Here is a 13158-nt window from a genome sequence, read left to right as displayed (position 1 = left end):
GAAGCAAATTTTTTTGTGTTCTGGGGTCATTTCTTTGGAAATGAATTTTTTGTGTTCTCCGGTTTGTTTGATGGAAGCAAATTTTTGAAGGAAGGGGTCATTTCGTTGGAAGCATGTTTTCTGTGCTCTGGAGTCATTTCATTGGAAGTGAATTTTTTGTCCTCTGGGGTGATTTCGTTGGAAGCGAATTTTTTGTGTTCTCGGGTGATTTCCTTGAAAGGGAATTTTTTGTGTTCTAGGGTCATTTCATTGGAAGCGAATTTTTTGTGCTCTGGGATGTTTTCTTTAGAAGCGAATATTTGTGTTCTCATGAGAATTCGTTGCAAGAGAATTTTTTGTGTTCTGGGGTAATTTCATTGAAAGGGAATTTTATGGAGTGATTTGGTTGGAAGCGATTTTTTTGTCTTCTATGGTGATTTCGATGGAAGCGAATATTTTATGTTCTAGAGTGATTTCGTTGAAAGTGAATTTTTTTGTTCTGGGGTCATTTCATTGGAAGCATGTTTTCTGTGCTCTGGAGTCAATTTGTTGGAAGCGAATTTTTTGTGCTCTGGGTTGATTATGTTGGAATCGAAATTTTTGTATTCTTAGGTGATTTCATTGAAAGGGCATTTTTTGTGTTCTAGGGTGATTTTGTTGGAAGCGAATTTTTTGTGCTCTGGGATGATTTCTTTAGAAGTGAATATTTGTGTTCTCAGAAGATTTCATTGGAAGCGATTTTTTTTGTGTTCTGGGGTCATTTCTTTGGAAATGAATGTTTTGTGTTCTCTGGTTTGTTTGACGGAAGCAAATTTTTGAAGGAGGGAGTCATTTCGTTGGAAGCGTGTTTTCTGTGCTCTGGTGTCATTTCGTTAGAAGTGAATTTTTTGTCCTCTGGAGTGATTTCGTTGGAAGCGAATTTTTTGTGTTCTCGGGTGATTTCCTTGAAAGGGAATTTTTTGTGTTCTGGGGTCATTTCATTGGAAGCGAATTTTTTGTGCTCTGGGATGTTTTCTTTAGAAGCGAATATTTGTGTTCTCATGAGAATTCGTTGCAAGAGAATTTTTTGTGTTCTGGGGTAATTTCATTGAAAGGGAATTTTATGGAGTGATTTGGTTGGAAGCGATTTTTTTGTCTTCTATGGTGATTTCGATGGAAGCGAATATTTTATGTTCTAGAGTGATTTCGTTGAAAGTGAATTTTTTTGTTCTGGGGTCATTTCATTGGAAGCATGTTTTCTGTGCTCTGGAGTCAATTTGTTGGAAGCGAATTTTTTGTGCTCTGGGTTGATTATGTTGGAATCGAAATTTTTGTATTCTTAGGTGATTTCATTGAAAGGGCATTTTTTGTGTTCTAGGGTGATTTTGTTGGAAGCGAATTTTTTGTGCTCTGGGATGATTTCTTTAGAAGTGAATATTTGTGTTCTCAGAAGATTTCATTGGAAGCGATTTTTTTTGTGTTCTGGGGTCATTTCTTTGGAAATGAATGTTTTGTGTTCTCTGGTTTGTTTGACGGAAGCAAATTTTTGAAGGAGGGAGTCATTTCGTTGGAAGCGTGTTTTCTGTGCTCTGGTGTCATTTCGTTAGAAGTGAATTTTTTGTCCTCTGGAGTGATTTCGTTGGAAGCGAATTTTTTGTGTTCTCGGGTGATTTCCTTGAAAGGGAATTTTTTGTGTTCTAGGGTGATTTCGTTGGAAGCAAATTTTTTGTGCTCTGGAGTGATTTGATTGGAAGCGAATTTTTTGTCTTCTATGGTGATTTTGATGGAAGCGAATTTTTTGTGTTCTCGGGTGATTTCGATGGGAGCCAATTTTTGAAGTATGGGATCATTTCCTTGGAATCGTGTTTTCTGTGCTCTTTAGTCATTTCGTTGGAAGCGAATTTTTTGTTTTCTGGGGTGATTTCGTTGGAAGCGAATATTTTGTGTTCTCAGGAGATTTCGTTGCAAGCGAATTTTTTGTGTTCTCCGGTTTTTTCGATGGAAGTAAATTTTTGAAGTAGGAGGTCATTTCGTTGGAAGCATGTTTTCATAGCTCTGGAGTCATATCGTTGGAAGCGAATTTTTTGTGCTCTTGGATGTTTTCTTTGGAAGCGAATTTTTGTGTTCTCAGGAGATTTCGTTGCAAGCGAATTTTTTGTGTTCTGGGTAATTTAATTGAAAGGGAATTTTTTGTCTTCTATGGTGATTTCAATGGAAGCGAATATTTTATGTTCTAGGGTGATTTCGTTGAAAGCGAATTTTTTGTGTTCTGCGGTCATTTCATTGGAAGCGTGTTTTCTGGGCTCTGGAGTCATTTTGTTGGAAGTGATTTTTTTGTGCTCTGGGTTGATTATGTTGGAACCGAATTTTTTGTATTCTCGGGTGATTTCGTTGAAAGAGAATTTTTTGTGTTCTAGGTTGATGTTGTTGGAAGCGAATTTTTTGTGCTCTGGGATAATTTTTTAGAAGTGAATATTTGTGTTCTGGAGTCACTTCATTGGAAGCGTGTTTTCTGTGCTCTGGAGTCATTTTGTTGGAAGCGAATTTTTTGTGCTCTGGGGTAATTTAATGGAATCGAAATTTTTGTCCTCTCAGGACTTTTTGATGGAAGCAAATTTTTGAAGTAGGGAGTCATTTCATTGGAAGCGAATTTTTTGTGCTCTGGGATGCTTTTTTTTGGAAGCGAATATTTTTGTTCTCAGGAGATTTCGTTGGAAGCGAATTTTTTGTGTTCTGGGGTAATTTCGATGGAATAGAATTTTTGTGCTCTCAGGACTTTTCGATGGAAGCAAAGTTTTGAAGTAGGGAGTAATTTCGTTGGAAGCGTGTTTTCTGTGCTCTGGAGTCATTTCGTTGGAAGCGATTTTTTTGTGCTCTGATGTGATTTCGTTGGTAGCGCATTTTCTGTGTTCTGGGATAATTTCGTTGGAAGTGAATTTTTTGTGTTCTCGGGTGATTTCGATGGAAGCCAATTTTTGAAGTATGGGATCATTTCCTTGGAAGCATGTTTTCTGTGCTCTGGAGTCATTTCATTGGTAGAGAATTTTTTGTGGTCTGGGGTGATTTTGTTGGAAGCGAATATTTTGTGCTCTGGAGTGATTTGGTTGGAAGCGAGTTTTTTGTCTTCTATGGTGATTTCGATGGAAGCGAATTTTTTATGTTCTAGGGTGATTTCGTTGAAAGCGAATGTTTTGTGTTCTGGAGTCACTTCATTGGAAGCGTGTTTTCTGTGCTCTGGAGTCATTTTGTTGGAAGAGAATTTTTTGTGCTCTGGGATGTTTTCTTTGGAAGCGAATATTTGTGTTCTCAGGAGATTTCGTTGGAAGCGAATTTTTTTTGTTCTGGGGTAACTTCGATGGAATAGAAATTTTTGTGCTCTCAGGACTTTTTGATGGAAGCAAATTTTTGAAGTAGGGAGTCATTTCATTGGAATCGAATTTTTTGTGCCCTGGGATGGTTTTTTTTTGGAAGCGAATATTTTTGTTCTCAGGAGATTTCGTTGGAAGCGAGTTTTTTGTGTTCTGGGGTAATTTCGATGGAAAAGAAATTTTTGTGCTCTCAGGACTTTTCGATGGAAGCAAATTTTTGAAGTAGGGAGTCATTTCGTTGGAAGCGTGTTTTCTGTGCTCTGGAGTCATTTCGTTGGAAGCGAATTTTTTGTGCTCTGATGTGATTTCGTTGGTAGAGCATTTTCTGTGTTCTGGGATAATTTCGTTGGAAGTGAATATTTGTGTTCTCGGGTGATTTCGATGGAAGCCAATTTTTGAAGTAAGGGATCATTTGCTTGGAAGCGTGTTTTCTGTGCTCTGGAGTCATTTCTTTGGAAGATAATTTTTTGTGGTTGGGGTGATTTCGTTGGAAGCAAATTTTTTGTGTCGTGGGGCAATTTCATGGGAAGCGAATTTTTTCTGTCTTGGTGTGTTTTTGTTGGAAGCGAATTTTTGGTGGTCTGTGGTGATTTCGTTGGAAGCGTGTTTTCTGTGGTCTGGAGTGATTACTTTGGAAGCGAATATTTGTGTTCTCAGGAGATTTCATTGGAAAAGGATTTTTTGTCTTCTGGGGTAATATGGTTGGAAGAGAATTTTTTGTGTTCTCCGTTTTTTTCCATGGAAGCTAATTTTTGAAGTAGGGGGTCATATCGTTGTAAGCATGTTTTCTGTGCTCTGAAGTCTTTTCATTGGAAGCGAATTTTTTGTGCTCTGGGGTGATTTCGTTGAAAGCAAATATTTGTATTCTCAGGAGATTTCGTTGCAAGCTAATTTTTTGTGTTCTAGTTTGATTTCGTTGGAAGCGATTTTTTTGTGCTCTGGGATGATATCTTTGGAAGCGAATGTGTTCTCAGGAGATTTCGTTGGAAAAGAATTTTTTCTGTTTTGGGGTAATATCGTTGGAAGAGAATTTTTTGTGTTCTCCGGTTTCTTCGATGGAAGCAAATTTTTGAAGTAAGGGGTCATTTCGTGAAAGGGTGTTTTCTGTGCTCTGGAGTCATTTCTTTGGAAACGAATTTTTTGTGTTCTCGGGTGATTTCAATGGAAACAAATTTTTGAAGTATGGTATCATTTCGTTCGAAGCGTGTTTTCTGTGCTCTGGAGTCATTTTGTTGGAAGCGAATTTTTTGTGTCCTGGGGAGATTTCGTTGGAAGCGAATATTTGTGTTCTCAGAAGATTACGTTGCAAGCGAATTTTTTCTGTTCTCCGGTTTTTTCGACGGAAGTAAATTTTTGAAGTAGGAGGTCATTTCGTTGGAAGCATGTTTTCAGAGCTCTGGAGACATTTCTTTGGAAGCGAATTTTTTGTGCTCTGGGATGATATCTTTGGAAGCGAATATTTGTGTTCACGGGTGATTTCGTTGAAAGGGAATTTTTTGTGTTCTGGGGTCATTTCGTTGAAAGAAATTTTTGGTGTTCTGGGGTGATTTCGTTGGAAGCGAATTTTTTGTGCTCTGGGATGTTTTCTTTGGAAGCGAATATTTGTGTTCTCAGGAGATTTCGTTGGAAGCGAATTTTTTGTGTTCTGGGGTAATTTCATTGAAAGCGAATTTTTTATGTTCTAGGGTGATTTCGTTGGAAGCAAATTTTTTGTACTCTGGAGTGATTTGGTTGGAAGCGAACTTTTTATCTTCTATGGTGATTTCGATGGAAGCGAATTTTTTATGTTCTAGGGTGATTTCATTGAAAGCGAATTTTTGGTGTTCTGGGGTCATTTCATTGGAATGGTATTTTCTGTGCTCTGGAGTCATTTTGTCGGAATCGAATTTTTTGTGCTCTGTGTTGATTATGTTGGAAGCGAATTTTTTGTATTCTCGGGTGATTTCGTTGAAAGGGAATTTTTTGTGTTCGAGGGTGATTTCGTTGGAAGCGAATTTTTTGTGCTCTGGGATGTTTTCTTTGTAAGCGAATATTTTTGTTCTCAGGTGATTTCGTTGGAAGCGAATTTTTTGTGTTCTGGTATAATTTCGTTGGAATAGAAATTTTTGTGCTCTCAGGATTTTTCGATGGAAGCAAATTTTTGAAGTAGGGAGTCATTTCGTTGGAAGAGTGTTTTCTGTGCTCTGGAGTCATTTCGATGGAAGCGAATTTTATGTGCTCTGGGGTGATTTCGTTGGAAGCACATTTTTAGTGTTCTGGGATAATTTCGTTGGAAGTGAATTTTTTGTGTTCTCGGGTGATTTCGATGGAAGCCAATTTTTGAAGTATGGGATCATTTCCTTGGAAGCGTGTTTTCTGTGCTCTGGTGTCATTTCGTTGGAAGACAATTTTTTGTGCTATGGGGTGATTTTGTTGGAAGCGAAATTTTTGTCTTCTGTGGTAATTTCGATGGAAGCGAATTTTTTATGTTTTAGGGTGATTTCGTTGGAAGCGAATTTTTTGTGCTCTGGGATGATATCTTTGGAAGCCAATATTTGTGTTCTCAGGAGATTTCGTTGGAAAAGAATTTTTTCTTCTGGGGTAATATCGTTGGAAGAGAATTTTTTTGTTCTCCTTTTTCTTAGATGGAAGCAAATTTTTGAAGTAGGGGGTCATTTCGTTGGAAGCGTGTTTTCTGTGCTCTGGAGTCACTTCGTGGGAAGGGAATTTTTGGTGCTCAGGTGTGATTTCGTTGGAAGCACATTTTTTGTGTTCTCGGGTGATTTATTTTACAGAGAATTTTTTGTGTTCTAGGGTGATTTCGTTGGAAGCGAATTTTTTTGTGTTCTCGGGTGATTTCGTGGGAAAACAATTTTTGGTCTTCTTGGGTAATATCTTTGGAAGAGAATTTTCTGTGTTCTTATATTATTTCAATGGAAGAAAATTTTTGAAATATGGGGTCATTTCGTTGGAAGTGTGTTTTCTGTGCTCTAGAGGCATTTCTTTGGAAGCAAATTTTTTTTGTTCTGGGGTAATATCGTTGGAATGGAAATTTTTGTGTTCTCAGGATTTTTCGATGGAAGCAACTTTTTGAAGTAGGGAGTCATTTCGTTGGAAGCATGTTTTCTGTGCTCTGGAGTCACTTCTTTGGAAGCAAATTTTTTGTGCTCTGGGGTGATTTCGTTGGAGACACACTTTTTGTGTTCAGGGATAATTTCGTTGGAAGTGAATTTTTTGTGTTCTCGGGTGATTTCGATGGAAGCCAATTTTTGAAGTAATGAATCATTTCCTTGAAAGCGTGTTTTCTGTGCTCTGGAGTCATTTCGTTGGAATCGAATTTTTTGTGCTCTGGATGTGATTTTGTTGGAAGCGAAATTTTTGTGTTCTCGGGTAATTTCGTTGGAAGCGATTTTATTGTGTTCTGGGGTAATTTCGTTGGACGTGAATTTTTTGTGTTCTAGGGTGATTTTTTTGGAAGTGAATTTTTTTGTGCTCTGGGATGATTTCTTTGGAAGCGAATATTTGTGTTCTCAGAAGATTTCCTTGCAAGCGAATTTTTTTTGTTCTGGGGTGATTTCGTTGGAAGCGAATATTTTGTGTTCTCGGGTGATTTCAATGGAAACAAATTTTTGAAGTATGGTATCATTTCGTTCGAAGCGTGTTTTCTGTGCTCTGGAGTCATTTCGTTGGAAGCAAATTTTTTGTGTTCTTGGGTGACTTCCTGGAAGCGAATATTTGTGTTCTCAGAAGATTTCGTTGCAAGCGAATTTTTTTGTGTTCTGGGGTAATGTTGTTGGAAGCGAATTTTTTGTGTTCTCAGGTTTTTTCCATGGAAGCAAATTTTTGATGTAGGGGGTCATTTCGTTGGAAGCGTGTTTTCTGTGCTCTGGATTCACTTCGTTGGAAGGGAATTTTTGTTGCTCTGGGGTGATTTCGTTGGAAGCGAATTTTTTGTGTTCTCGGGAGATTTCGTTAAAAGGGAATTTTTTGTGTTCTGGGGTCATTTCGTTGGAAGCATGTTTTCTGTGCTCTGGAGTCATTTCGTTGGAAGCGTGTTTTCTGTGCTCTGGAGTCATTTCGTTGGAAGCGAATTTTTTGTTTTCTCGGGTGATTTTGTTAAAAGGGAATTTTTGTGTTCTATGGTCATTTCGTTGGAAGCCTGTTTTCTGTGCTCTGGAGTCATTTCGTTGGAAGCGAATTTTTTGTGTTCTGGGGTGATTTCGTTGTAGGCGAAGTTTTTGTGTTCTGGGGAAATTTCGTCGGACGTGAATTTTTTGTGTTCTAGGGTGATATCGTTGAAAGGGAATTTTTGTATTCTAGGGTGATTTCGATGGAAGCGAATTTTTTGTGGTCTGGGATGATATTGTTGTTAGCGAATTTTTTGAAGTATGGGGTGATTTATTTGGAAGCGTGTTTCCTGTGTTCTGGAGTCATTTTGATGGAAGCGAATTTTTTGTGTTCTGGGTTGATTTCTATCGAAGCGATTTTTTTGTGTTCTGGGGAGGTTTCTGTGGGAGCGAATTTTTGGTGTTCTGGGGTAATTTTGTTGGAAGAGGGTTTTATGTCCTTTGTAGTCATTTCATTGGAAGCGAATTTTTCTCTGTTCTGGTGTGATTTTTTTGGAAACGCATTTTTTTTTTTTGCTCTGGAATGTTTTTGTAGTAAGAGAATGTTTTGCATTCTGGGGTAATTTCATTGGAAGCAAATTTTTTTTGTGTGTGTGTTCTGGGGTGATTTCATTGGAAGGGAAGTTTTTGTGATCTGGGGTAATTTCGTTGGAAGCGGGTTTTATGTTCTTTGGAGTCATTTCGTTAAAAGCGAATTTTTCTCTGTTCTGGTGTGATTTCGTTGGAAATGAAGATTTTGTGATCTGGGGTGATTTCGTTGGTAGCGAATTTTTTGTGGTCTGGTGTGATTTCGTTGGAAACAAACTATTTGTGTTCTAGGGTGATTTTGATGGAAGCGAATTTTTTGTGTTCTGGGGTCATTTCGTTGGTAGCGTGTTTTCTATGCTCAGGAGTCATTTCGTTGGAAGCGAATTTTTTGTGTTCTCGGTTGATTTCGATGGAAGCAAATTTTTGAAGTATGGTATCATTTTATTCGAAGCTTGTTTTCTGTGCTCTGGAGTCATTTCGTTGGAAGCGAATTTTTTGTGTTCCAGGGTGATTTCGAGGAAGTGAATTTTTTTGTGCTCTGGGATGATTTCTTTGGAAGCGTATATTTGTGTTCTCAGGATATTTCGTTGGAAGCGAATTTTTTGTGTTCTTGGGTAATTTCGTTGGAAGCAAATTTATTTTGTGTTCTATGGTGATTTTGATGGAAGCAAATTTTTGAAGTAGGGGGCCATTTTGTTGGAAGCGTGTTTTCTGTGCTCTGGAGTCATTTCGTTGGAAGTTAATTTTTTGTGCTCTGGGGCAAGTTTGTTAGAAGCGAATATTTTGTGTTCTCGGGTGATTTCGTTGGAAGCGAATTTTTTGTGTTATTGGGTGATTTCGTTGGAAGCGAATATTCATGTTCTCAGAAGATTTCATTGCAAGCAAATTTTTTTGTGTTCTGGGGTAATTTCGTTGGAAGCGAATTTTTTGTGTTCTCCGGTTTTTTCGATGAAAGCAAATTTTTGAAGTAGGGGGTCATTTCGTTGGAAGCGTGTTTTCTGTGCTCTGGAGTCACTTCATTGGAAGGGAATTTTTGGTGCTTTGGTGTGATTTCTTTGGAAGCGAATTTTTTGTTTTCTGGGGTAATTACGTTGGAAGCGAATTTTTTGTGTTCTAGGGTGATATCGTTGAAAGGGAATTTTTAGTGTTCTGGTGTCATTTCGTTGGAAGCGTGTATTCTGTGCTCTGGATTCATTTCTTTGGAAGCAAATTTTTTGTGTTCTGGGGTGATTTCGTTGGAAGCGAATTTTTGGTGGTCTGGGGTGATTTCGTTGAAAGGGAATTTTTTGTGTTCTGGGGTCATTTCGTTGGAAGCATGTTTTCTGTGCTCTGGAGTCATTTTGTTGGAAGCGATTTTTTTGTGTCCTGGGGTAATTTCGTTAGAAGCGAATTTTTGTGTTCGGGGGTAATTTCGTTGGAAGCGAATTTTTTGTGTTCTCGGGTGATTTCGATGGAAGCAAATTTTTGAAATATGGTATCATTTCATTCGAAGCGGGTTTCCTGTGCTCTGGAGTCATTTCGTTGGAAGTGAATTTTTTGTGTTCTCCGGTGATTTCGTTGAAAGGGAATGTTTTGTGTTCTAGGGTGATTTCGTTGGAAGCAAATTTTTTGTGTTCTGTGTTGATTTCGTTGGAAGCGAATTTTTTGTGTTCTGGGATGATTTCAGTGGAGGCGAATTTTTCGTGTTCTAGGGTATTTTCGTTGGAAGTGTATTTTTTTTTGTTGTCAGGTTTTCTCGATGGAAGCAAATTATTGAAGTAGGGGGTCATTTCGTTGGAAGCATGTTTTCTGTGCTCTGGAGTCATTTCGTTGGAAGCGAATTTTTTGTGTTCTGGGGTGATTTCCTTGGAAGCGAATTTGTTCTGTTCTGGTATGATTTCGATGGAAGCGAATATTTTGTGTTCAGGGTTGATTTTTTTTGGAAGAGAATTTTTTGTGTTCTGGGGCAATTTTGTTGGAAGCGAATTTTTTGGAAGTATGGGGTGATTTTGTTGAAAGCGTGTTTTCTGTGCTCTGGAGTCATTTCATTGGAAGCAAATTTTTTGTGTTCTGGGTTGATTTCATTGGAAGCAAATTTTTTGTGTTCTGGGGTGATTTCGTTGGAAGGGAATTTTTTGTGTTCTTTTGTGATTTCGTTGGAAGCTAATTTTTTTGTGCTCTGTGATGATTTCTTTCGAAGCGAATATTTGTGTTCTCAGGAGATTTCGTTGGAAGCAAATATTTTGTCTTCTGGGGTAATATCGTTGGAAGAGAATTTTTTGTTTTCTCCAGTTTTTTCGATTGAAGCAAATTTTTGAAGTATGGTATCATTTCATTCGAAGCGTGTTTTCTGTGCTCTGGAGTCATTTCGTAGGAAGCAAATTTTTTGTGTTCTGGGGTGATTTCGTTGGAAGCTAATTTTTTGTGTTCTCGGGTGATTTCGTTGAAAAGGAATGTTTTGTGTTCTAGGGTGATTTCGTTGGCAGCGAATTTTTTTGTGCTCTGGGATGATTTCTTTGGAAGCAAATATTTGTGTTCTCAGGAGATATCTTTGGAAGCGAATTTATTGTGTTCTGGGGTAATTTCGTTGGAAGCAAATTTTTTGTGTTCTGGGGTGATTTCATTGGAAGCGTGTTTTCTGTGCTCTGGAGTCATTTCGTTGGAAGCGAATTTTTTGTGTTCTGCGGTGATTTCGATGGAAGGAAATTTTTTCCGTTCTGGGGTAATTTTGTGGGAAGCCAATATTTTTGTTCTCAGGTGATTTATTGGAAGGGAATTTTTTGTGCTCTGGGTGATTTTGTTGGAAGCAATTTTTTTCTCTTCTGGGGTAATTTCTTTAGAAGCCAATATTTTTGTTCTCGGGTGATTTTGTTGGAAGGGAATTTTTTATGCTCTGGGTTGATTTGGTTGGAAGTAAATTTTTTCTATTCTGGGGTAATTTCGTTGGACGTGAGTTTTTTTGTTCTCAGGTGATTTCGTTGAAAGTGAATTTTTTTTTGCTTTCGGGTGATTTCATTGGATGCGGATTTTTTGTGCTCTGGGGTGATTTCTATGGAAGCGAATATTTGTGTCCTCAGGAGATTTTGTTGGAAGTGAATTTTTTGTGTTCTGGGGTAATTTCGTTGGAAGCAAATTTTTTTGTGTTCTCTGGTTTTTTTGATGGAAGCAAATTTTTATGGTAGGGGGTCACCTCGTTGGAAGCGAAATTTTTTGTGTTCAGGGGTGATTTCGTTGGAAGCGAATGTTTTGTGTTCTGGGGTAATTTGGTTGGAAGCGAATTATTTTGTGTTCTCAGGTGATTTCGATGGAAGCAAATTTTTGAAGTATGGGGACATTTCGTTGGAAGCTATTTTATGTGCTTTGGGGTGATTTCGTCGGAAGCGAATTTCTTGTGTTCAGGGGTAATTTCGTTTGAAGCAAATTTTTTGTGTTCTCGGGTGATTTCGTTGAAAGGGAAGTTTTTGTTTTCGAGGGTGATTTCGTTGGAAGAGAATTTTCTGTGTTCTGGGGTGACTTCGATGGAAGTGAATTTTTTGTGTTCTCCAGTTTTTTCGATGTAAGCAAATTTTTGAAGTAGGGGGTCATTTCGTTATAATCGTGTTTTCTGTGCTTTGGAGTCATTTCGTTGGAAGGGAATTTTTTGCGCTCTGGGGTGATTTCATTGTAAGCGAACTTGTTTGGGCTCTAGGATGATTTCTTTGGAAGCGACTATTTGTGTTCTCAGGAGATTTCATTGGAAGCGAATTTTTTCTGTTCTGTGGTAATTTCGTTGGACGTGAATTTTTTGTTTTCTCTGGTTTTTTTGATGGAAGCAAATTTTTGAAGCAGGGGGTCATTTCGTTGGAAGCGTGTTTTCTGCGCTCTGGAGTCATTTCGTTGGAAGGGAATTATTTGTGCTCTGGGGTGATTTCGTTGGAAGCGAATTTTTTGTGTTCTGGGGTAATTACGTTGGAAGCGAATTTTTTGTGTTCTCGGGTGATTTCGCTGGCTGTGAATTTTTAGTGTTCTGGGGTCATTTCGTTGGAAGCGTGTTTTCTGTGCTATGGAGTCATTTTGTTGGAAGCCAATTTTTTGTACTCTGTGTATATTTCGTTGCAAGTGAATTTTTTGTGTTCTCGGGTGATTTCGTTGGCCGCGAATTTTTAGTGTTCAGAGTGATTTCTTTGGACGCCTGTTTTCTGTGCTCTGGAGTCATTTCGTTGGAAGTGAATTTTTTGTGTTCCGGGGTGATTTCGTTGGAAGCGAATTTTTTGTGTTCTGTGGAAATTTTGTTGGAAGCGAATATTTTGTGTTCTCCGGTTTTTTCGATGGAAGTAAATTTTTGAAGTAGGGGGTCATTTTGTTGGAAGCGTGTTTTCTGTGCTCTGGAGTCACTTAGTTGGAAGAGAATTTTTGGTGCTCTGGTTTGATTTCGTTGGAAGCGAATTTTTTGTGTTCTCGGGTGATTTCATTTAAAGGGAATTTTTTGTGTTCTAGGGTGATTTCGTTGGAAGCGCATTTTTTGTTTTCTGGGGTATTTACGTTGGAAGCGAATTTTTTGTGTTCTCGGGTGATTTCGTTTAAAGGAAATTTTTAGTGTTCTGGCATCATTTCATTGGAAGCGTGTTTTCTGTGCTCTGGAGTCATTTCGTTGGAAGCGAATTTTTGGTGCTCTTGGGTGATTTCGTTGGAAGCGAATATTTTGTGTTCTCGGGTGATTTCATTGAGGGAATTTTTTGTTTTAGGGTGATTTCGTTGAAAGTGAATTTCCTTGTCCTGGGGTGATTTCGATGGAAGGGAATTTTTTGTGTTCTAGGGTGATTTCGTTCGAAGCAAATTTTTTTGTGCTCTGTGATGATTTCTTTGGAAGCAGATATTGTGTTCCCAGGAAATTTCGTTGGAAGCGAATTTATTGTGTTCTGGGGTAATTTCGTTAGAAGCGAATTTTTTGTTTTTTCGGGTGATTTCGATGGAAGCAAATTTTTGAAATATGGGGTCATTTCTTTGGAAGCGTGTTTTCTCTGCTCTGGAGTCATTATGTTGGAAGCTAATTTTTCGTGTTCTGGGGTGATTTCGTTGGAAGCCAATATTCATGTTCTCAGAAGATTTCGTTGGAAGCGAATTTTTTTGTGTTCTGGGGTAATTTCGTTGGAAGCGAATATTTTGTTTTCTCCGGTTTTTTCGATGGAAGCAAATTTTTGAAGCAGGGGGTCATTTCGTTGGAAGTGTGTTTTCTGTGC

The sequence above is a fragment of the Meriones unguiculatus genome, chromosome 5 (assembly GCF_030254825.1).
Source record: "Meriones unguiculatus strain TT.TT164.6M chromosome 5, Bangor_MerUng_6.1, whole genome shotgun sequence".
Lineage (NCBI taxonomy): Eukaryota > Metazoa > Chordata > Mammalia > Rodentia > Muridae > Meriones > Meriones unguiculatus.
The sequence above is the reverse complement of the archived record's forward strand: the minus strand, read 5'-3'. Positions refer to the sequence as shown.